The following is a 24,148-nucleotide window of genomic DNA, read 5'->3' as shown; positions in this document are numbered from 1 at the left end:
GTGTCTGTTAAATGGTTGCACAACTTGTGTGAGTGTTTTAAACAGTTCAGTACATTTGCACACTTGTTGGAGACTGATGGGGAGTAATGGCACCCAAGAGGCATTGTTTTTCCAACCATGGAGACCCTATTGTTACCCGCTGCAAGCCCAGTGGGAGTCAGTGAGAGTGACAGTGAGCAGATGCCATCTTTCTATCGCAACTCTGTTGTGGACCGGTTGTAATCGGAGTGTTATGGACATCCTCTTCGGGATCCAAAGTAATTTTTTCATGCAAAAATATGGAATATGGCCAAAGTCACATTTGCATAGACATCTTTAGAAAACATTGCTGAATTTGGATCTTGGGACAACACTCATTCTTGTGGGTAGTTTTAAAGAAGAGTATGTGAGGTTGAACATAGACTCAGATCAGATCAGGAATGGAAACATGCCCTGGTGCTTTATGCTACTACATCCACCACACAGAGGAACCACCGTGGGACCTAGATGGGAACCACCCAAGCAAACAACTGGTCCATCTTCACTTCTCAGTCATAGCATTGGCCTTTTTCCCAGTGACTGGGGTCCTCAACACTGAGGCACCTGCCTGCTGGATGATGCAGAGGGAAACGTGCCACATGGCCAAAGTGTAGCTGATGTTGCTTCACAATGCAAGCGGTCAAAAAGAGAAAAAAAAAATTATGTTCACAAAAACGTGAACAAACAAAAGCAATACATTTTAAATCATACTTTTTATTGACACATGTTGGGTTTCCATTACAAATTTATACAAAAGGTTAGTGATATTTTCAAAATGTCAACAAAACAATAAGACCAAAATGACAGTGTTTCCATTGAGTGATGGATGGCAACTGCTGGGTTTTGTCCTCTTGTGATAACTGTCATTCCAGCGATGCTCTTGTGAGAGCTATAATTCCAATAATCATGGCAACAGAGGGGTAAGTCCTGCTAAATAATGCCATTTTGTTGTTTGTTTGAATCACATATTGCAGCAATGTCATCTCTGATAAGGTTCAAGAACATGGCCATCTCTTTCTCCATCCACACATGCTGTGCCATGTATTTTACAACATCATGTGACCTATAATAGTGGAAAAAGTGCTTCCATTCCAGTTTTGCAAAATATGGCTTTTTGGAAAAACCACTTCATCTGAGCATAAAGTCTTTTTTTGTGACATTTTCCTCCCCTAAATTACACGTATTTCCACTAAACGTATTTAAATTCTTGACTTCAAGTTGCGCAGTTATTAGGGTAATACAAAACCAGCCGAGAGACACTGTTCTATGTGATGATGTCATGACACAATGACATCATGTCTTTCAGCAAGCTGAAAGTGTGAAGCAAGATATCTATTCCCCAGCGTGGAGACCTTTTGCTGCATATTCACTTAAAAAAAAATTGGGAAGCTATCAGCTTATCTGTACTTTCCAAATTATCAAAGTATTCCACCATGTGATTGAAAATAGACTTCACTTCTTCTTCACTGTGTGCTTAGGGTCATTGTCCTGCTGAAAGATGAATCATCACCCCAGTCTGAGGTCGAGAGCGCTCTGGAGCAGGTTTTCATCCAGGATGTCTCTGTATATTGCTGTATTCATCTTTCCCTCAATCCTGACTAGTCTCCCAGTTCCTGCTGCTGAAAAACATCTGGTGATGCTGCCACCACCATGCTTCACTGTAGGGATGGTGCCTGGTTTCCTCCAAAAATTACGCCTGGCATTCACACCAAAGAGTTCAATCTGTTTCTCATGGTGTGAGAGTCCTTCTGGTGTCTTTTGGCAAACTCCAGGTGGGCTGCCATGTGCCTTTTACTAAGGAGTGGCTTCCGTCTGGTCACTCTGCCATGCAGGCCTGATTGGTGAATTGCTGCAGAGATGGTTGTCCTTCTGGAAGGTTCTCCTCTCTTCACAGAGGAATGCTGGAGCTCTGACAAAGTGACCATTCGATTTTTGGTCACCTCCGACTAAATCCCCCACCCATTCATTTAGTTTTAGTTTTAGACGGCCAGCTCTAGGAAGAGTCCTGGTAGAACGTCTTCCATTTACAGATGATGGAGGCCACTGTGCTCATTGGCACCTTCAAAGCAGCAGAAATGTTTGTGTACCCTTCCCCAGATTTGTGCCTCAAGACAATCCTGTCTCTGGAGGTCTACAGACAGTTCCTTTGACTTCATGCTTTGTTGGTGCTCTGACATGCACTGTCAACTGTAGGGCCTTATATGTAGACAGGTGTGTGTCTCCATATCGTCCAACCAGCTGAATTTACCCCAGGTAGACTCCAATTAAGCTGTAGAAACATATCAAGGGTGATCAGTGGAAACAGGATGCACCTGAGCTCAATTCTGAGCTTCATGGCAAAGGCTGTGAATACTTATGTACATGTCATTTCTTTAGTTTTTTTATTTTTAATAAATTTGCAGAAATCTCCAAAACAAAACAAAAACCAAACAAACAACAACAAAAAAAACCTTTTTTTCACATTGTCATTATGGGGTATTGTGTGTAGAATATTGAGAAAAACAGTGAATTCCATCCATTTTGGAATAAGGCTATAACATAACAAAATGTGGAGAAAGTGCTGTGAATACTTTCTGGATGCACTGTAAGCAAACTGAAAGTATACTTGCTTATTTTTAAAAGAGGTAAACTGCTAACTAAACGTCTTTCTGCTCAGGGAATAATGAATGTTATGGACTAATTGTGGACTTAGTGGCCTTCTAGTGAGGTAAGGCACGCGTGTACCTCTGCATCCATCTTAACACTCCCTGATGTGTCTAATGATATTTTAGTACACTGAGAAACATTTCCTCTTTTAACAATCAAAGTCGATATTTCAAGTTATTTTCATTTAATATAGCCCCAAATCACAACAAAGTTGCCTCAAGGTACTTCATGTAAGTAAGGTCTAACCTTACCAACCCCTAGTTCAAGCACACAGGCGACGAAACGTCACAAAACCTCAAGCAGACCAGACTCAGAGGGGCTTGGGCCATGCTACAGGCACAATAGACAATACAGGAAATTATACAGGAAATTTTGGGAGTCCATGCTGGTGTCCAGGATGCAACACCAATACTGGACAGATTAAAATCTGTTTAAACCCGTGAAATGTTTGACCCAAAGTAACTGATAAATAGGCACCAGGTTTAAAGAAGAATCAGAATTCTCCTTTAAATCAACAATCATTATGAGGACCAAACAGCTGTCATCATTAAACAGAAAAATCACTGAATTGTGTTTTTCTAAACAGTCTAAAAGCACTTATCTGTCAAAGTTCCTGTGTTTTTCTCTTAATGTTCATGTGAAATATGTTTTATACTTCCCGGCCGCTGTGCACCAGGCCTGTGCTGCAATTTGATGGCCTTTAGTGCATTGTGCTCTTTTATCAAATGCTTCTAAAGACTCCTACGAACAAACGCCAACGGCAGCTCATTATGACCCGCTGCCACCACCGACTGACATGTCTGTCATGGAACCACCGCTAATTATCAAAACCAGCATCCAAACAGCACACTGCTGGGGTTCAGCGCACGTTTTCACTGCAGACCAAAGCAGCGTTAAAAGCGGTTCCTCTGACACTGATATTTACCTTATCTCTCTAAAACAAAGTATACTGATTCTCAGTCAATTATTTATTTTTCTGCTGGAGCACAGTTGAATGATTTGCTTCATGCTTTTAAGTCTCTCTGCCGCGGTTGTAGCTCGTCCGAGCGTGCACTGTTCTCACGCACGTCGGAGTGTGTTTCGACCTGCATCTATAGGGGTGATGTTGTAAACTAATAATAATGTTCAAGTTTTTGCACATTTAGCCATATTAACAGCAGTAAACAAGAGCATTCTGAGATTTCTGACATCCGCCAAGAGATGATGAGGACTCAAAAGATATGTGATTCACATCATCACCCGGACTTTACCTGGATCCGGATTGCACAACACAATGCAGTAATTGCATATTGATCAGAATGGTCTGAATGATCAAGGTGTTGCAATCTGATATTTAATTCACAAGTTGAATCACAATAGCGTGTTCCTGATTTTGGTTTTACATTGTGATGTCGCATCTGTGAAGTAGTTTTGACATATTCCTTAAAAGTCTACAAATCCAGATCCGGATCACCTCCAAAATTCAGTGGAGTCCTCTAATATCTATCTATGCTCTAATATGCTGTTGGGAAGGTGTCGTAGCACGGACCCACAACCGGGGGCGCAAATGAACGGACAATGAGTAAGCCAAAAGGTAACAATTTAATGTTGTGACAATACACAACTGAATATACAGAAATTGCAAAGTCAATTAACACCAGGTGACGTGTGGGCAGGCTCGAAGATAGAAGACCCCGACGAGAGAGAGGCCGCGTCCCACACGGCCTCCACCACCAACGGTCTGAAGAACACCGGAGCCGCCAAGTCCCGAGTCCCCAGGTGACCTCTGTCTTCGGCTGTCGAACCTGGTACTGCTGGCAAAAAGCAGAGACAAGATGAATGAGTGTAAGTCCTTACACTCAGTGGTCTACAGTCTGTACACAGTCAGGAGGAGGACCTCCACCTCCAAATCACACACTCGTGCAGCTCCTTGTGTAACCACTTATCTGTAGCGCAGTCGTCGTCGTCACGCCACACGCCAATTCCCCAGATAAGGGCGAACACCACAGGATACCGGCTGCAACAGAAGTTCAGAAATACTCAACGATATGAGTCAGCAGAGAAGTTACCTCTCGGTAGTCGATTTCTCGGCGGGGAGGTGGAGTTGCAGTCCGACTTAAGTACTGGTGTAGATGAGTGACAGCTGGTGTGATGAGTGACAGCTGTCACTTCCTCTGGGTCTGGCGCCCTCTTGTGCTTGGAGCCCGCACTCCAAGCAGGGCGCCCTCTGGTGGTGGTGGGCCAGCAGTACCTCCTCTTCAGCGGCCCACACAACATATGCTCTAATATCTATCTGTGGTGCAAATTTGGTGAGAATCCATGAATTTGTTTTGTGTGTGTGTGTGTGTGTGTTTTGTTGTTGTTGTTTTTTTAACGTGAGTGAAATCTTGATTCCGGATCATGTCCAAAATTTCTTCCATGGCCAAATATCTATCTGTAGTGAAAATTTCATCAAAATCTGATTTGACATAATCCTGCTAAATGCTGGTGCTTTTATTATGTCCTCGGTGGACGCGATAAATAAAAGAATAAATAAATACATTTTAGCTCACTTTTTATAACATTTAGGTTCATGTTTTGTATAACATTTGGTCAATTATTTGTCACTGACAACCACACCTGCTCCTAACCAATATCTGCTAACCATCCGGCAGGAGGCAGACATGTCTATGACATATTACATGCAACGTTTTATTGATTGATTCATTTATTTAATTGATCTGGTGCCACAATGTTGTCAAGATTTGAAATGGCTTGCCTCATTATACACAATTTATTTAACTATGTACGTCTGTCCTTCTTTTGGTTGCTCCTGTTAGGGGGCGCCACATCAGGGCAACCATCTCACCTTGTCCTCTGCATCTTCCTCTGTAATATTGTGCATCTTCATCCACATCTGTCTCTCCCGCACTTTTCTGCTCTGGGTGTGAAATGTTTAGTTATTCCTCGGCCTCCTTTAGCAGTAACGGTACTTGTAATAAGTGCAGTTTATTCGTAGCTTTGGAGGCCAGGCTGGGCGAAGTGGAGGCTTGGCTCCGCACCGTGGAAAATTCTACAGCTAGCCAGGCCCCTGTAGTCGGTGCGGACCAAGGTAGCTTAGCCGCCGTTAGTTCCCCCCTGGCAGATCCCGTGCAGTCGGGAAAGCAGGCCGACTGGGTGACTGTGAGGAGGAAGCGTAGCCCTAAACAGAAGCCCCGTGTACACCGTCAACCCGTTCACATCTCTAACCGTTTTTCCCCACTCGACGACACACCCGCCGAGGATCAAACTCTGGTTATTGGCGACTCTGTTTTGAGAAATGTGAAGTTAGCGACACCAGCAACCATTGTCAATTGTCTTCCGGGGGCCAGAGCAGGTGACATCGAAGGACATTTGAAATTGCTGGCTAAGGCTAAGCGTAAATTTGGTAAGATTGTAATTCACGTCGGCAGTAATGACACTCGGTTACGCCAATCGGAGGTCACTAAAATTAACATTAAATCGGTGTGCAACTTTGCAAAAACAATGTCGGACTCTGTTGTTTTCTCTGGGCCCCTCCCCAATCAGACCGGGAGTGACATGTTTAGCCGCATGTTCTCCTTGAATTGCTGGCTGTCTGAGTGGTGTCCAAAAAATGAGGTGGGCTTCATTGATAATTGGCAAAGCTTCTGGGGAAAACCTGGTCTTGTTAGGAGAGACGGCATCCATCCCACTTTAGAGGGAGCAGCTCTCATTTCTAGAAATCTGGCCAATTTTTTTGGATCCTCCAAACTGTGACTGTCTAGCGTTGGGACCAGGAGGCAGAGCTGTGGTCTTATACACCTCTCTGCAGCTTCGCTCCCCCTGCCATCCCCTTATTACCCCATCCCCGTAGAGACGGTGCCTGCTCCCAGACCACCAATAACCAGCAAAAATCTATTTAAGCATAAAAATTCAAAAAGAAAAAATAATATAGCACCTTCAATTGCACCACAGACTAAAACAGTTAAATGTGGTCTATTAAACATTAGGTCTCTTTCTTCTAAGTCCCTGTTGGTAAATGATATAATAATTGATCAACATATTGATTTATTCTGCCTAACAGAAACCTGGTTACAGCAGGATGAATATGTTAGTTTAAATGAGTCAACACCCCCGAGTCACACTAACTGTCAGAATGCTCGTAGCACGGGCCGAGACGGAGGATTAGCAGCAATCTTCCATTCCAGCTTATTAATTAATCAAAAACCTAGACAGAGCTTTAATTCATTTGAAAGCTTGTCTCGTAGTCTTGTCCATCCAAATTGGAAGTCCCAAAAACCAGTTTTATTTGTTATTATCTATCGTCCACCTGGTCGTTACTGTGAGTTTCTCTGTGAATTTTCAGACCTTTTATCTGACTTAGTGCTTAGCTCAGATAAGATAATTATAGTGGGCGATTTTAACATCCACACAGATGCTGAGAATGACAGCCTCAACACTGCATTTAATCTATTATTAGACTCTATCGGCTTTGCTCAAAAAGTAAATGAGTCCACCCACCACTTTAATCATATTTTAGATCTTGTTCTGACTTATGGTATGGAAATAGAAGACTTAACAGTATTCCCTGAAAACTCCCTTCTGTCTGATCATTTTTTAATAACATTTACATTTACTCTGATGGACTACCCAGCAGTGGGGAATAAGTTTCATTACACTAGAAGTCTTTCAGAAAGTGCTGTAACTAGGTTTAAGGATATGATTCCTTCTTTATGTTCTCTAATGTCATATACCAACACAGAGCAGAGTAGCTACCTAAACTCTGTAAGGGAGATAGAGTATCTCGTCAATAGTTTTACATCCTCATTGAAGACAACTTTGGATGCTGTAGCTCCTCTGAAAAAGAGAGCTTTAAATCAGAAGTGTCTGACTCCGTGGTATAACTCACAAACTCGTAGCTTAAAGCAGATAACCCGTAAGTTGGAGAGGAAATGGCGTCTCACTAATTTAGAAGATCTTCACTTAGCCTGGAAAAAGAGTTTGTTGCTCTATAAGAAAGCCCTCCGTGAAGCTAGGACATCTTTCTACTCATCACTAATTGAAGAAAATAAGAACAACCCCAGGTTTCTTTTCAGCACTGTAGCCAGGCTGACAAAGAGTCAGAGCTCTATTGAGCTGAGTATTCCATTAACTTTAACTAGTGATGACTTCATGACTTTCTTTGCTAACAAAATTTTGACTATTAGAGAAAAAATTACTCATAACCATCCCAAAGATGTATCGTTATCTTTGGCTGCTTTCAGTGATGCCGGTATTTGGTTAGACTCTTTCTCTCCGATTGTTCTGTCTGAGTTATTTTCATTAGTTACTTCATCCAAACCATCAACATGCTTATTAGACCCCATTCCTGCCAGGCTGCTCAAGGAAGTCCTACCATTATTTAATGCTTCAATCTTAAATATGATCAATCTATCTTTGTTAGTTGGTTATGTACCACAGGCCTTTAAGGTGGCAGTAATTAAACCATTACTTAAAAAGCCATCACTTGACCCAGCTATCTTAGCTAATTATAGGCCAATCTCCAACCTTCCTTTTCTCTCAAAGATTCTTGAGAGGGTAGTTGTAAAACAGCTAACTGATCACCTGCAGAGGAATGGTCTATTTGAAGAGTTTCAGTCAGGTTTTAGAATTCATCATAGTACAGAAACAGCATTAGTGAAGGTTACAAATGATCTTCTTATGGCCTCAGACAGTGGACTCATCTCTGTGCTTGTTCTGTTGGACCTCAGTGCTGCTTTTGATACTGTTGACCATAAAATTTTATTACAGAGATTAGAGCATGTCATAGGTATTAAAGGCACTGCGCTGCGGTGGTTTGAATCATATTTGTCTAATAGATTACAGTTTGTTCATGTAAATGGGGAATCTTCTTCACAGACTAAAGTTAATTATGGAGTTCCACAAGGTTCTGTGCTAGGACCAATTTTATTCACTTTATACATGCTTCCCTTGGGCAGTATTATTAGACGGTATTGCTTAAATTTTCATTGTTACGCAGATGATACCCAGCTTTATCTATCCATGAAGCCAGAGGATACACACCAATTAGCTAAACTGCAGGATTGTCTTACAGACATAAAGACATGGATGACCTCTAATTTCCTGCTTTTAAACTCAGATAAAACTGAAGTTATTGTACTTGGCCCCACAAATCTTAGAAGCATGGTGTCTAACCAGATCGTTACTCTGGATGGCATTTCCCTGATCTCTGGTAATACTGTGAGAAATCTTGGAGTTATTTTTGATCAGGATATGTCATTCAAAGCGCATATTAAACAAATATGTAGGACTGCCTTTTTGCATTTACGCAATATCTCTAAAATCAGAAAGGTCTTGTCTCAGAGTGATGCTGAAAAACTAATTCATGCATTTATTTCCTCTAGGCTGGACTATTGTAATTCATTATTATCAGGTTGTCCTAAAAGTTCCCTAAAAAGCCTTCAGTTGGTTCAGAATGCTGCAGCTAGAGTACTGACGGGGACTAGCAGGAGAGAGCATATCTCACCCGTGTTGGCCTCTCTTCATTGGCTTCCTGTTAATTCTAGAATAGAATTTAAAATTCTTCTTCTTACTTATAAGGTTTTGAATAATCAGGTCCCATCTTATCTTAGGGACCTCGTAGTACCATATTACCCCATTAGAGCGCTTTGCTCTCAGACTGCGGGCTTACTTGTAGTTCCTAGGGTTTGTAAGAGTAGAATGGGAGGCAGAGCCTTCAGCTTTCAGGCTCCTCTCCTGTGGAACCAGCTCCCAATTCAGATCAGGGAGACAGATACCCTCTCTACTTTTAAGATTAGGCTTAAAACTTTCCTTTTCGCTAAGGCTTATAGTTAGGGCTGGATCGGGTGACCCTGGACCATCCCTTGGTTATGTTGCTTTAGACGTAGACTGTGGGGGGGTTCCCATGATGCACTGTTTCTTTCTTTTTTTGCTCCGTGTGCATCACTCTGCATTTAATCATTAGTGATCGATCTCTGCCCCCCTTCTTGGCATGTCTTTCTCCTGGTTCTTTCCCTCAGCCCCAACCAGTCTCAGCAGAAGACTGCCCCTCCCTGAGCCTGGTTCTGCTGGAGGTTTCTTCCTGTTAAAAGGGAGTTTTTCCTTCCCACTGTGGCCAAGTGCTTGCTCATAGGGGGTCGTTTTGACCGTTGGGGTTTTTCATGGTTATTGTATGGCCTTGCCTTGCAATATGGAGCGCCTTGGGGCAACTGTTTGTTGTGATTTGGTGCTATATAAGAAAAAAGTTGATTGAAAAAAAGTTGATCTGTCCTGCCTCACCACATCCAAAACCCTCCTCCTTGGCCCCCCTCTTCTCCTCCTGCCTGGTGGCTCCATCATCAGCATCCTTCTCCCTATATACCCTGGGTCCCTCCTCTGCACATGTCCAAATCCTCTGTCTTACCTCTCTGACTTTGTCTCCAAATTTCCTACCAGTGCTGTCCCTCTAGTATGTGCATTCCTAATACTATTGATCCAAGACATTTCCAAAGAAAATTGCAGCATTCTCAGCTCTGCCTCCTGCCTCCACCGGGCTCCCCTTCATTTACACACACACCTTGCTCTTTCTGACTTTCATTCCCCTTCTCTCCAGAGCTTATCTTCACTTCTCCAGGCTAGTTTGATCTCTCTGTATCTCTATTCATTGCATTTTTTTTTCAGGCTTTTTGCTGCATTATGGCTAACTGAACTCTCAATTTCAACATACTGTTGTCTTGCAAACAACATCCCCTGTGCATCTATAATTGTGAATCTGTGTTGTATAGTCATGTTGGAGCATTTTCCCACAGCGTGCGGACTTGAAGGTGAAGAGTGTGAGGAGGTGGGTGGTGGGAGTAGGTGTGAATGTGTGTGTATCCTGCCTGCTCAGGCTGTGTATAAGGTAGCTGATGAGTAGAGGTCTGGTCAGAGATTAGTCCTCCTCCAGAACTGCAGCAAGTCTGGCCTGGCATCTCCTCTGCAGCTCCTCACACACCCATTAATGTAAACAGGATCAATATGTTTGTTGTGAGACCTGCACAAGTTAAAGGAGAGCGTGAAAGCACAGGACCACACAGTTTAAATCTTACATTGGAGCCTCGTTCTGACTGGCTTTCGGCAGCTCTTCAACATTTTTATTTTTTGGGTTTTATTTCCTCTTGTCCTGTTTTCCATTTGCCCAAATCTGCTTGATCTATAATTTTCTAATAAACCACTTTTTCATCTCCAAAGCAGCAAAAAATACCACAGCTTGTTTTAAATCAGAACATGTGAACGTGCATGCACATACAGCTCCCAGAGAGTTCTTTGAAAGAAAACTTCAGCTGCACTGAACTGATTGTAAAGGAGGGGAAAAAAACCCCCAAACTGCTTCAAGATGCTGCAGGACGAATGATCGTTCTCAAAAGGTTGCTGTGATTCTAAAGTGTGTTGTTGGGGATTCAGATGTTTGATTTCCTTTAAAGCAGAGTATGTTTGCAGTCAGTTTGATTGACATGTGTCACATGCTTCATCAGTCTGGTGGAGTGTTTCGCCTTTTTGTAAATGTTTAGAATCTTTATATCACACTGCCATCTGTAAACTGATGATTGCAGTTGGCGTTGACCTAAATTCCAGGCTTTAAAATGTCCACAAGAAATATATACTGAGAACACACAACTCAAACATGTTTTCAGATTCAGACCCACTGTGAAAACAGTCTTGTAGCCGTCTCGTTGTTAGGAAGGAAGGACTGAACAAAGGGAGGAAGGGAAAAGTAAGGTCAAACATACCTTCTGTATTTCCAATTATGCCACTCAAGCCTGAAATAAAAAAAATCCTGTTGAGCCCACTGCTTAACCAGTAGACCAACACCACCCCAATCTTTTATATACAGTTTTTAAAAAAATAATTCTTTGTAAACATAGCAGTCATCAGTGGTGACTACAGCACTCTGAGGCTTGATTGCCAACAATGTCACAATAATGACTCATGTTGGAAAAAAGTGAATTTATCCTATAAGCAAAGGTAGTTTGTTTTTCTTCTGCAGTGGTGCAAGAACATCCATCCACCCATTTTCTACAGTATACCCACGTATTGGATTGAAGAGTCACAGGGGCATGGCTGGAGCCTATACCAGCAGTCATAGGGTGTGTGGGGTTCACCCTGGACAGGACGCCAGTCTATCGCACAGCCACATATAGACAGACAAACACATTCACATCCGCACGCACACCTATGGACAAGTTAAAGTTTTGAATTCACCTAACCTGCATGTCTTTGGAAGTGGGGAAACCATGCAAACGTCACACAGAAAGGCCCCAGGTGGGAAGCGAACCCACGACCTTCTTGCTATGAGGCAACAGTGCTAACCACTAATCCACCATGTTGTTGCTGCTCATACCACATCACTCACTACACATTTTATAATAAAAGATAATGGTGCAACATTTGCCGGTTGTATCCCTATTCACAGCTTTGGGCTGGAGTGTAATAGAGAAGGGTTTAAGAAATTAAGACATCAGAGGGACCACAGAGGTAGACAGTTTGGAGATAATATGACAGAAGCAAGACAGAGATGGTTTGGACATGTGCAGAAGAGGAATGTGGGCTATATCGGGAGACGGATGCTAAGGATGGAGCTCTTGGAAACTAAATGCAGTTAAAGAGAAAATACAGCATTTGGCAACATTGGTTAAGCATTCAAATGTAACAGTGTTTGCCCAGTGATGGTTGCCATCCAGGACCCGCGGCGGCATTGTGGGGCACCAGCACATGCTCCCAGAATGGACAATTTCTGTGACTATTTTCTTTTCATGGTTAGTCGTTGTAGCACTAATTGTCGAATTTCCCACTTGGACCAGCAGAAACGCCTCCCGTCCCCTGTCCTTAATTCTAACAGTCATGTCTGCCTCATTTTTATTTCTTTCCATGTAATTGCTTCATATTTTCTGCTTGCAGTTTGGGTGACCTCTCACCTGCTAAGTCTTTTGTCAGGCTGCATTTTAATGTGACAGTTTTTAGACCTCAAGGGACAACACAATTCATATTTGATAAGCATTTCTTTGTTGTGTCAGTTCTGTGGCTTTGTGCTCAAGTTCACAGGATTGTTATTTTTTTTTTATAACCCAAAGAAAATCCATTTTTGAAGGACTGAATGCATATTTGAACCTGCAGTGCTGAGTAAAGGTTGTGTTAACTATTATTCAGTCTTCCTGGTTAAGTGTCTTATCACATATCTGTCTCATGCTGTAAAACAGATCATCTTCGTGGACTCTGATAGTCTTTGTGTTCAGACGTAGAGCTTTTATTAATAGGAGTTTAATGAGAATTTCTTTAGGCTACTTCTTTTTTTCTTTAACTGTGGGTCACCACAGCTCAGTCTCACTTTTTTTGTTGTTTTTGTTTTTGTGCTCCCGTCATGAAATGAGTCACATTTTTGTCATGCATTTTTTAAAATTATTTTATTGTACTCTGTCTAACCCTAACTAAAACCCCACATGACCCCCCCACCCCCGTGTCACGCTGCACATTTCCTGCTCACGTCACGAAAAGCGCAGTATTTTCACGACGGCATCAGAAACCATAGATTAATTTACTTTTGTAATACCTTCATGGAATGGAGTGAGATTGGGTTGGTCACCACACTAAATCCAGCATGGACCATGTTGATTTGGCACGTTTTACACCAGATGCCCTGTGCTATCTCCAGATATACACTGAACAAAAATATAAACACAACACTTTTTTTCGTTCCCATTTTTCATGAGCTGAACTCAAATATTGTTCACGAATCTGTCTAAATCTGTGTTAGTTAGCAGTTCTCCTTTGATGAGATAATCCATCCCACCTCATAGGTGTGACATATCAAGATGCTGATTAGACAGCATGATTATTGCACAGGTGTGCCTTAGGCTGGCCATAATAAAAGGCCACTCTGAAATGGGCAGTTTTGTACAGAAAATAAAAATCATCATAAGATATAATTCATGTAAAATTATAAACAAAATACAACTTAAAATAATTAAAAGCCATAACACATGAATAAAAGTAAAAAATACAATAAAACAAGAAAATAAAATCAAATAAATGAAGTCAATGTCTTACTAGGTGTCAAAAGCCAAGGAGAAGAGATGGGTTTTAAAAAGAGATTTAAAAACAGACAGAGGTGAAGCCTGTCTAATCTGCTGAGGCAAGTGGTTCCATAATTTTGGAGCTGCACCAGTGAATGCATGGTCTCCTCTGAGCTTCCGATTAGTTTTCGGTACACTCAGGAGCAGCTCCTGTGCTGACCTGAGAGAGCAAGTGGATTTATAAGGGTGCAGGAACTCAGAGACATAGGGCGGGGCAAGCGCATTCAGGGATTTGAAAACAAATAAAAGAATTTTAAAATGAATCCTAAAATATATGGGCAGCCAGTGGAGTGAGGCTAAAATGGGGGAAATGTGCTTGTATTTACGTGTACCCATAAGGCGTGCAGCAGCATTCTGTACCATCTGAAGACGGGCAATGGAGAACGCACTAACCCCCACATACAGTGAATTACATTCATCCAGCTGAGTAGCAATAAAGGCAAGGATTACAAGGATTGCAGGGATTTAAAACCAGATTGGAAAACCTCAAGAATGCTGATTTCTTCCAAAAAGTCCATTAATTGACTGTAAACCATCTTCTCAAGGATTTTAGAAAGAAAAAGCAGATTGGAGATAGGCTTGAAATTGACAAGAACTGCAGGGTCAAGCTCAGGCGTTTTAATCAGAGGTCACACTACTGTCTATTTAAGATTATTAGGGACCACACCTGAGGACAGACTGCTATTAATAACTGCAAGAACATATGGTCCTACAGTGTGGAAAACGTCTCTAAATAGTCGAGGAGGGACAGCATCATTTGGAGAACCTGAGGGCTTCAAATGACCAACCATCTCCTGTAAAAAGGACAGTCACAGGGTCAAACTGGTCAAAGACAGTAGAGCAGGGGACAGACACTGAGGGGTCAAAAGCAGAGAGTGAAATAAGAGCCATAATGGAAGAGACCTTGTCAATAAAAAGAAAGCGAAGAAAGGGGACGGAGGTCTCCATACAGACAGTCTGCGGGACATTAAGAACCGAGTCGATAGTCTTGAACAAAACATGAAGATTGTGACAGTTTGACAGAATAATATCAGATAAATTTCTTTTGGCATTTTTCACAATTATTTGATAATGACGCCAGCAGTCCCTGAGCATTTGATAAGACACCTGCAGTTTGTTCTTTTTTCACTTTTCCACTCTTATGGCACGCGCATCTTAACAGCACGAGTCGTGTCATTTAGCCGGGGCTCACATTCAGTTTTAGGCTGCCTGATTTTTAACGGAGTCACAGTATCTAAAACAGTCTGACTGGTGGAGTGAAACCATGAGCTCAGCTCGTCTGTACGACACACAGACTCAGGAATGACGCAGTTGCAAATAAAAGATGCAGAGAACTGACCAGCAGTGGAAAAGTTAATGATGCGACGGTACCGAGCAGCAGCGGCAGCTTCAAATAATACAGGCATGTGATCAGAAAACACTGTCATACTGTCTACGTTAAAAACAGGCAAACCGCATGATAAAACAAGATCAAGTGTGTGTCCGCAGTCTTGTGTGGGTCCAGACACAAACTGCAGAAGATTAGAAGAGTCGATGAGGTTTAAAAAGTCCTTTGACACTGGTTTATCAGGACAACACACACAAAAATTGATTGATTGATTGATTGATTTGTTTATTATTAAAATGTACATTGTATAACAATTAACAAATATTGTATACAAGTAACATTAAAATAAAAGGATTACACAAAAAAGCATATACTCAACAAAAATATAAACGCAACACTTTTGGTTTTGCTCCCATTTTGTATGAGATGAACTCAAAGATCTAAAACTTTTTCCACATACACAATATCACCATTTCCCTCAAATATTGTTCACAAACCAGTCGAAATCTGTGATAGTGAGCACTTCTCCTTTGCTGTGATAATCCATCCCACCTCACAGGTGTGCCATATCAAGATACTGATTAGACACCATGATTAGTGCACAGGTGTGCCTTAGACTGTCCACAATAAAAGGCCACTCTGAAAGGTGCAGTTTTGTTTTACTGGGGGGGGATACCAGTCAGTATCTGGTAGGACCACCATTTGCCTCATGCAGTGCAACACATCTCCTTTGCATCATCCGTGAAGAGAACACCTCTCCAATGTGCCAAACGCCAGCGAATGTGAGCATTTGCCCACTCAAGTCGGTTACGACGATGAACTGGAGTCAGGTCGAGACCCCGATGAGGACGACGAGCATGCAGATGAGCTTCCCTGAGACGGTTTCTGACAGTTTGTGCAGAAATTCTTTGGTTATGCAAACCGATTGTTCCAGCAGCTGTCTGAGTGGCTGGTCTCAGACAATCTTGGAGGTGAACATGCTGGATGTGGAGGTCCTGGGCTGGTGTGGTTACACGTGGTCTGCGGTTGTGAGGCTGGTTGGATGTACTGCCAAATTCTCTGAAACGCCTTTGGAGACGGCTTATGGTAGAGAAATGAACATTCAATACACGAGCAACAGCTCTGGGAGACATTCCTGCTGTCAGCATGCCAATTGCACGCTCCCTCAAATCTTGCGACATCTGTGGCATTGTGCTGTGTGATAAAACTGCACCTTTCAGAGTGGCCTTTTATTGTGGGCAGTCTAAGGCACACCTGTGCACTAATCATGGTGTCTAATCAGCATCTTGGTATGGCACACCTGTGAGGTGGGATGGATTATCTCAGCAAAGGAGAGGTGCTCACTATCACAGATTTAAACTGGTTTGTGAACAATATTTGAGGGAAATGGTGATATTGTGTATGTGGAAAAAGTTTTAGATCTTTGAGTTCATCTCATACAAAATGGGAGCAAAACCAAAAGTGTTGCATTTATATTTTTGTTGAGTATATATATAGTACATGATCAACATGGGTACAAAAATGGTTTTTAACAATGTAAAGAGAAGATATACATCCACCATGATCCAACTTCACCAACTCAGCACAAAGTCGAAGATCCAGCAGTAATTGGTGATTATACACAAGTAGAGCGCTGACGTTCAAAGCAAACTGTGACACAAACACACAGCAGTGGCAGTGACTGACGGCAGGCCGCAAACACTGGCGCCATCTTGATCACTTGGTTCAAATCCTCATGACACCAGAAAACCACCAAGTGTCCTTGGGCAAGGTCCTTAATTGCCCAGTTGGTCCTGGTGTGCAGTTGAGAGCCTTGCATGGCAGCACCCTGACATTGGTGTCAGGGTGCTGCCATGCAGCTTGAAAAGCTGTATATGAATGCAGTGACCAATTGAGAAAATTTTAAACATGTGACACACGGTCATCCACAAAAGTGAATAATTTGCACAAGTATGGGGTAATATGTATCTTTTTCTTTAATTTTACAGATAGCTTTGGTTTTTATTTTGTTAGTGCATCTTGAAATAAATCACTTCTGCTCAGTTACTTTAATGTCAGGTTACAGTTAATGGCTAAAATTAAAATACAATGCAGATTTATTTAAATTTGAAGCAAGTGGTGGATGATTTCTTTGCATCATGGAGAAAATGACCGGACCTGGTTACCAGTCTGAGTAAATGAACGTACTGTTCTGTGTACACTGTTCACTGACCTCTAATCCCATGAAAATCATACAACACTGTTCAACAGAACACAATTTGCAGATGTTAACAGATTCATAGTTATAACCACAAACAATAGCACATAGGTGCACACAGTACCATTGTGAGCATGCCCAGTAACTCCCATGTCATACGGCTGCATTCAGTGATAGTTGTAATGGGCAGTAACCAGGTGTATAATTGTGTATAATACCACGGGACATAACTTCAAACTGCTGTTGTGGATAATCAGTCCTGATTCCATCATTTTTTAAATCAGGATGTCAATCAGGGCAAAAACATGGCAATGGGAGACCACCGGCTTGATTCAGAGCTGCCAACCATACACCAGTGGGTGGTATTTACCCCTGTGTCCCGCGCCTTGCATGAGTGTGTGTGGGATGCCCATTAGTCCCACAGTTGTGTGGGTCCGGGCACTGCCCCGGATGCCCTAGTTACGCTTTTCGCCATTGGCACTTGCAGCCATGCGTGGGTGTCCCGCATTGGTACATTCAAATGTTGGCAGGTATTCTTGATTCATTTTCTGATCTCACTCATATTACTGTGACATTTCCAGCTTTTTTTTGTTGTTGTTGTTGTGCTATCACCTGTCCACCAGATGGTGTCACTGAGCCCACCAGTGAGCCAAAATTTACTGACACCTAAATATTACCTACATAAAAAAAGATTGGCTTCCACTGGTGGAGAAAATCACGAAACCCGATCTCCTGGGACAGTCACAAGTCCTTCACTCCTTTTGCAGATCACGTAGTATTTAAAGTGCAACAGTTTTCCAAAATGACCAGATTCATCATATAGAGTGTCCATTGACATGGCATATTTGAATAATGGTGGGCTGTTTTAAAGAAATTAACTTTGTTTAACGTGACTTTATGCAGTTATGCTAACTGACATCTAACCATATTGAATGCATATGCTAACCTCTGAGTTTCCCAATATTGCTTATCAACAGTCAGATTGAACTTGCCAACATGACAATGTCCTGTGTTTATACTGGAATAATAATAATAATAAATTTCCACATCCAGAAATTTGGATATCCTGGAAAACTATCATTACTGCAAAAATTGGAGGATGATTAAACTATTTCCCCAAAAATGTGTAACTGATTTGCACAAAAAATTTGTTTACAGATTTGAATATACACAGTTCAAAAAATATATATCTATTTATACCCTGCAGTGTTTGACTAAATGTTAATGTCAGAAATGGTTGGAAATATATTTTTTGAATTTCTGCATATATATATATATATATATATATATATATATATATAATATATACGAGGTCTATTAGAAAAGTATCCGACCTTATTATTTTTTAAAAAAACCAAATGGATTTGAATCACATGTGATTACATCAGCCAAGCTTGAACCCTCGTGGGCATGCGAGAGTTTTTTTCACGCCTGTCGGTGACGTCATTCGCCTGTGAGCACGCCTTGTGGGAGGAGTGGTGCAGCCCCCTCATCGGAATTCTTTTGTCTGAGAAGTTGCTGAGAGACTGGCGCTGTGCTTCATCAAAATTTTTTCCAAAACTGTGAGGCACATCCGAGTGGATACCATTCGACAAATTAAGCTGGTTTTTGGTGAAAATTTTAACGGCTGATGAGAGATTTTGGATTGTTTCTATCGCTGTAAGGACTTCCCACGGAGCGGGACGTCGAGCAGCGCTCTGAGGCGACGTCGTCATCCTGTTTCAAGCTGAAAACCTCCAAATTTAAGCCTCTGTTGACCCAGAACGTCATGAGAGAACAGAGAACTTTCAGAAGAAGTCGGGATCAGCAGTTTATCCGGACATTCCACTGTTAAAGGAGATTTTTTTAATGAAAGACGTGTGGACGGATCGGCGCTTCGGCCCGCAGCCGGCGCAGCGCGCCCGCCACAGGAAAAACACCTCCGTTGGAAGCCTTAAGGACAAGTTGGAACATGCCCTGCTGTTAAACAATTTCTCAGATACTCACTCAACTGAAAGCCACCAAAAGACGCCTGGATTTTACAAATGGTTATCAACACTGAGGTGTTTTTCCTGTGGCGGGCGCGCCGTGCTGGCTGCGAGCCGACGCGCCAATCTGTCTGCACGTCTTTCATTAAAAAATTCTCCTTTAACAGTGGAATGTCCAGATAAACTGCTGATTCCGACTTCTTCTGAAAGTTCTCTGTTCTCTCACAATGTCCTGGGTCAACAGAGGCTTAAATTTGGAGGTTTTCAGCTTGAAACAGGATGATGACATCGCCTCGTCGCGCTCCGTGGGAAGTCCTTACAGCGATAGAAACAATCCAAAATCTCTCATCAGCCGTTAAAATTTTCACAAAAAAACAGCTTAATTTGTCGAATGGTATCCTCACAGTTTTGGAAAAAATTTTGATGAAGCACAGCGCCAGTCTCTCAGCAACTTCTCAGACAAAGGAATTCCGACGAAGGGACTGGACCACTCCTCCCACAAGGCGTGCTCACAGGCGAATGACGTCACCGACAGGCGTGGAAAAACTCACGCATGCGCACGAAGGTTCAAGCTTGGTTGACGTAAAAACATATGAATCAAATCCATATACCTTTTATATATATCAAATCCATCATTGATTACATACTCATACTCACCGCTTATATGGGATCGGGTCGCGGAGCAACAGCTCCAGCAGGGGACCCCAGACTTCCCTTTCCTGGGCCACATTGACCATGTCTGACTGGGGGATCCCGAGGTGTTCCCAGGCCAGTGCGGAGATACAACCCCTGGCAATAATTATAGAATCACTGGCCTCGGAGGATGTTCATTCAGTTGTTTAATTTTGTAGAAAAAAAGCAGATCACAGACATGACACAAAACTAAAGTCATTTCAAATGGCAACTTTCTGGCTTTAAGAAACACTATAAGAAATCAGGAAAAAAAAATTGTGGCAGTCAGTAACGGTTACTTTTTTAGACCAAGCAGAGGGAAAAAAAAATATGGACTCACTCAATTCTGAGGAAAAAATTATGAAATCACCCTGTACATTTTCATCCCCAAAACTAACACTGCATCAAATCAGATCTGCTTGTTAGTCTGCATCTAAAAAGGAGTGATCACACCTTGGAGAGCTGTTGCACCAAGTGGACTGACATGAATCATGGCTCCAACACGAGAGATATCAATTGAAACAAAGGAGAGGATTATCAAACTCTTAAAAGAGGGTAAATCATCATGCAATGTTGCAAAAGATGTTGGTTGTTCCCAGTCAGCTGTGTCTAAACTCTGGACCAAATACAAACACCATGGGAAGGTTGTTAAAGGCAAACATACTGGTAGACCAAGGAAGACATCAAAGCGTCAAGACAGAAAACTTAAAGCAATATGTCTCAAAAATCGAAAATGCACAACAAAACAAATGAGGGACGAATGGGAGGAAACTGGAGTCAACGTCTGTGACCGAACTGTAAGAAACCGCCTAAAGGAAATGAGATTTACATGCAGAAAAGCTAAATGAAAGCCATCATTAACACCTAAACAGAAAAAAACAAGGTTACAATGGACTAAGGAAAAGCAATCGTGGACTGTGGATGACTGGATGAAAGTCATATTCAGTGATGAATCTCGAATCTGCATTGGGCAAGGTGATGATGCTGGAACTTTTGTTTGGTGCCGTTCCAATGAGATTTATAAAGATGACTGCCTGAAGAGAACATGTAAATTTCCACAGTCATTGATGATATGGGGCTGCATGTCAGGTAAAGGCACTGGGGAGATGGCTGTCATTACATCATCAATAAATGCACAAGTTTACACTGATATTTTGCACATTTTCTTATCCCATCAATTGAAAGGATGTTTGGGGATGATGAAATCATTTTTCAAGATGATAATGCATCTTGCCATAGAGCAAAAACTGTGAAAACATTCCATGCAAAAAGACACATAGGGTCAATGTCATGGCCTGCAAATAGTCCGGATCTTAATCCAATTGAAAATCTTTGGTAGAAGTTGAAGAAAATGGTCCATGACAAGGCTCCAGCCTGCAAAGCTGATCTGAGAAAGTTGGAGCCAGATTGATGAAGAGTACTGTTTGTCACTCATTAAGTCCATGCCTCAGAGACTGCAAGCTGTTATAAAAGCCAGAGGTGGTGCAACAAAATACTAGTGATGTGTTGGAGCGTTCTTTTGTTTTTCATGATTCCATAATTTTTTCCTCATAATTGAGTGATTCCATATTTTTTTTCCCTCTGCTTGGTCTAAAAAAGTAACCGTTACTGACTGCCACAATTTTTTTTTTCCTGATTTCTTATAGTGTTTCTTAAAGCCAGAAAGTTGCCATTTGAAATGACTTTAGTTTTGTGTCATGTCTGTGATCTGCTTTTTTCTACAAAATTAAACAACTGAATGAACATCCTCCGAGGCCGGTGATTCCATAATTTTTGCCAGGGGTTGTATAATCTCTCCACCTAGTCCTGGGTCTTCCCCGGTGTCTCCTCCCAGATGGATGTGCCTGGAACACCTGCATAGGGAGGCGCCCAGGAGGCATCCTTACCAGATCCCTGAACCACCTCAGCTGGCTCCTTTCAATGCGAAGGGGCAGTGGCTCTACTCCGAGCTCCCCACAGATGACTGAGCTTCTCACCTTATCTCTAAGGGAGACACCAGCCACCCTCCTGAGGAAGCCCATTTCGGCTGCTTGTACCCGCGATCTAGTTCTTTTGGTCATGACTCAACCCTCATGACCATAGGTGAGAGTAGAAACGAAGATTGACCAGTAAGATCGAGAGCTTCACTTTTCAGCTCAACTCTGTTTTTGTCACAACAGTACAGTAGAGCGAATGCAACACCACCCCTTCTGCGCCGATTCTCTAGCCAATCTCACGCTCCATTGTCCCGTCACTCATGAACAAGACCCCGAGGTATTTAACCTCCTTCACTTGGGGCAAGACCTCATTCCATACCCGGAGTAAGGAATCCATCGGTTTCCTGCTGAGAACCATCACCTCAGATTTAGAGGTGCTGATCCTCATCCCAGTCGCTTCACTTCATTGATTATACTGTGGTCATATAATAAGAACCTCACAGAGATGGACCGATCAATGGATATGTTCATTTTAATAATAATGATAAGTTAATAATTACTATATTTACACTCCCGTACAGCAGTAGTGCATGTGGAGGTGTAGTTTTCAGCCATGTGTGCGAACAAAATAAAGAGTTTTGATCCCATCTGGACCAAGCTTGGTCTAATTACTGAGGGCCAGTGAAGGAGAAATTGATTTGCTGTTGGTAAAGTTGGGTCAAATGTTAACGTTTGGGCCCAGTGCTTATGGCTATTTGGAGGAGCAAAAGATGCAACCATGGATCCTATTAAATATTAAGTCACATGTCAGGGCTGTGTGGTGCACTTGCTTCCACAACAGAATGTTCCTGGTTCCAAACCACCTGTGCCCATTTTCCAAGCAGTGCAGTGTTGCATAAGGAGGAGCATCTGGAGTAAAAACATGTGCCAAATCAACATACTGGATATTCTGTAGTGATTCTGAGCAAAAGGAGAGAAGCCAAAAGAACTTATTAAATCATAGATCACCTTTCTATTAGTTACATGAACATTGACTTTTGGTTACCTTAATAGGTCATATTCAATTTAACTCAAACAATCTGGAGCCAGTATACAGCAGATTAAATATGCTGGAACGGTTGTGTGCCGTCAAAGATAAAGTGATTCAATTTTGGATAGAACTGAACAACTGTCATGGCCACACAAAAGCATATATTAAGGAAACTAAGTAACATATCTTTGTGGCTTTGGTGGGGTTCAAACACAAGACATCTCACTCACAAGACCAGTGCACTACCAGGTCAAGAAAAGGGGAACTCCAAGCCAAGCTTGAAGGAGCATCTTTTCAATCTGTTCTTCACTTTGTTCCATATGGTAACAAAGAATTCATTTGCATGACACTGTGTGTTGTGTGGGCCGCTGAAGAGGAGGTACTGCTGGCCCACCACCACCAGATGGCGCCCTGCTTGGAGTGCGGGCTTCAAGCACGAGAGGGCGCCGAAACCAGTGGAGTGACAGCTGTCACACATCATCAACACCAGCTATCACTCATCAACCACATCCTCCATAAAAGCCTGACTGCAACTCCACCTCCCCGCCGAGAAATCAGCTACCTTGGAGGTAATTTCTCTGCTGAATTTAAACTGAATAATAGTCTGATCTCATTTGCAGCCGTTTCCCTGTGACATATTCCTTATCTGCTGTATTGCCGTTTGGTGTGGACTGTGATGGCTTCGCCTCCCACCCCAACCAGATAAGTGGTTTTCACAGGAGCTGTCCGAGTGTGTTATTGGAGGTGGAGGTTCTCCCTCCTTACTGAACACAGACTGTGGGATTACTGAGTGTGCATACTCACACTCACCTGTACTTTTTCTGTTCTCTGCCAGCAGTACCAGGTCTGACAGCTGGAGACGGTGACCACCTGGGGACCCAGGACTTGGCGGCTCCAGTGTTCTTCAGATCCGTTGGCGGTGAGGGCCGTGTGGGATCCGGCTCGGTTCTGGACGGGCGTCTCCTATCCTCAAGCCTGCCCACACGTCACCCAACGTAATTGACTGTAGTTCCAAACTGGTTATTGTCTGTATTGTATGTATCTCTAAAATCAGAAAGGTCTTGTCTCAGAGTGATGCTGAAAAACTAATTCATGCATTTATTTCCTCTAGGCTGGACTATTGTAATTCATTATTATCAGGTTGTCCTAAAAGTTCCCTAAAAAGCCTTCAGTTAATTCAAAATGCTGCAGCTAGAGTACTGACGGGGACTAGAAGGAGAGAGCATATCTCACCCATATTGGCCTCTCTTCATTGGCTTCCTGTTAATTCTAGAATAGAATTTAAAATTCTTCTTCTTACTTATAAGGT

The sequence above is a fragment of the Thalassophryne amazonica genome, chromosome 17 (assembly GCF_902500255.1).
Source record: "Thalassophryne amazonica chromosome 17, fThaAma1.1, whole genome shotgun sequence".
Classification (NCBI taxonomy): Eukaryota; Metazoa; Chordata; class Actinopteri; order Batrachoidiformes; family Batrachoididae; genus Thalassophryne; species Thalassophryne amazonica.
Note: the sequence above shows the minus strand (reverse complement) of the source record.